Raw genomic sequence first — 1,610 nt, 5'->3', positions numbered from 1 at the left:
TGGTGTCCATGTGTTTCATTATCTAAGAAATGGGGTGGGGCTTGGGGCCTCACCATGCAAGAACTTTCTGGCAGTAAGCTGTTTGATGGTGGAATGGCCTACCAGGGAATGTGGTGGACTCTCCTTGACTTGAGGTTTTTAAACAGAGCTTGGATGGCCACCTGTCAGGCATTCTTCAGCTGCGATTCCTTCACTGCAGGGGGTTGGACTGGATGACCCGTGGCGTATTTTCCAACTCTACAATTCTATGATACTATGATGACAGCTGTCATTTCAGAAGGACCTTTTTAGAGCAACCATTCGACACAGGTTAGTTATTTCTTCGTGCACTCTAATTACTCTTTTGTACACATAATCAAAGCTATTCCAAGTGGAGTCTCTCTGCTGCATGAATGTTAAACAGCTGGCTCATGTAAGCATCCTGAGTGACTCCCACTTACAATTTTTCTTGCTCTTTGCAGCACACACAATGGAACTCAAAACCACCCTTCTCCCTTAACAACTTTCACCAGCAGAAGAAAATGGCTAATTATCAGAAGGCCGTCCCTCTATTTTCATGTATGGAGGTTTCTGTGGGAGCTTTGTGTGTTCCTACATATGGAGATAAAAAGGAACTGCTGTTTTTAGTTATGCTGTGATTTCAGGCTGGGGAGCATTTTGGTGAGGAGTTCACTGACTGTTGAATTTTATTGCACTGCTAAATTTTAACTATTGTATTTTACTCTGTACGCTACTTTTGGGTACTTCGAAAGGCCAACAGATACAATCAGTCATGCAAATAAGCTAAGCCTTGGGGTGCCTTTACTCATCCCATGCACTTCATTGCAGAATTTACACAGAAGTAGACCTACCATGCAGTAGGGCTTCCAGGGCGTTGTCACCTGCACAATAATAAACAGCAGTCTGGTTTGCGCATAACATTAAGACACAAGCCAGTCCACAGATGATCAAACAAACCATGGGCAGTTTCTTCAAAACTGGTTTCATTCACCAGCTGCTCTTTCTTCATATCTTTGCAGACTGAAGAGCACCTATGGTGGAATGGGCAAACCAAGCATGGTTAAAGAAGGATGCTGGGTCCACGTGCAATGCCAAATGGTAATTAAAAGAAACCAAGGTTGGTAAGTGAGCAACAAGCCGTGGCTTCAAACCGTGGTTAAACAAACCATAGTTTAGCCACTGGGCAGTGTTTGGACAATCAAACAAACCATGGTTCAGTGTTATGTGCTAGCCAGGCCAATGCTCTCAAACTTGATCTGTTTACCATTTCCTCTTTTCTTTCTCTCTCTCTCTCTCTAAAAAAAAGCCTAGAACAGCAACAACAACCAACCAACCAACCAACCAACCAAGAAAACCAGCTGAATTTTACACATTGGGTGCTATTTTGTCCCAGCCATTGTAACCTGTTGGGGTAAACGATTTAAAAACAAACAAACCTGATCCAGTGTTGCAGGTTTAAATGCTTTGAAATGGAATTTGCTTTTGAGCCTGGGAGGAAAAAATTACTCTGAGAAACCTATTGATTTTTGCCACAGATTTTTTTTTAAAAAGTGAGCCGATATTAACATATTTAGGATGAAAATGTCACACAGCTTTTTCAGACAAACACT

General features: G+C 42.1%; 1 long non-coding RNA gene across 2 annotated transcripts; it reads left to right on the top strand.

The window, feature by feature from the left end:
- Positions 1-203: 203 nt before the first annotated feature.
- On the top strand, positions 204-1,409 carry LOC310743627. 2 transcript variants are annotated; one of them, XR_014539122.1, is made up of 3 exons: positions 204-309; positions 1,020-1,117; positions 1,307-1,409. It is a non-coding gene; the product is annotated as an uncharacterized lncRNA (long non-coding RNA). The 2 variants fall into 2 exon arrangements; XR_014539123.1 differs by having other exon boundaries at positions 1,020-1,098; positions 1,307-1,343.
- The last annotated feature ends 201 nt before the right edge of the window (positions 1,410-1,610 follow it).

Source organism: Podarcis filfolensis (assembly GCF_964270895.1).
Source record: "Podarcis filfolensis genome assembly, chromosome: 10".
Classification (NCBI taxonomy): domain Eukaryota; kingdom Metazoa; phylum Chordata; class Lepidosauria; order Squamata; family Lacertidae; genus Podarcis; species Podarcis filfolensis.
The sequence above is the reverse complement of the archived record's forward strand: the minus strand, read 5'-3'. Positions and strand labels throughout refer to the sequence as shown.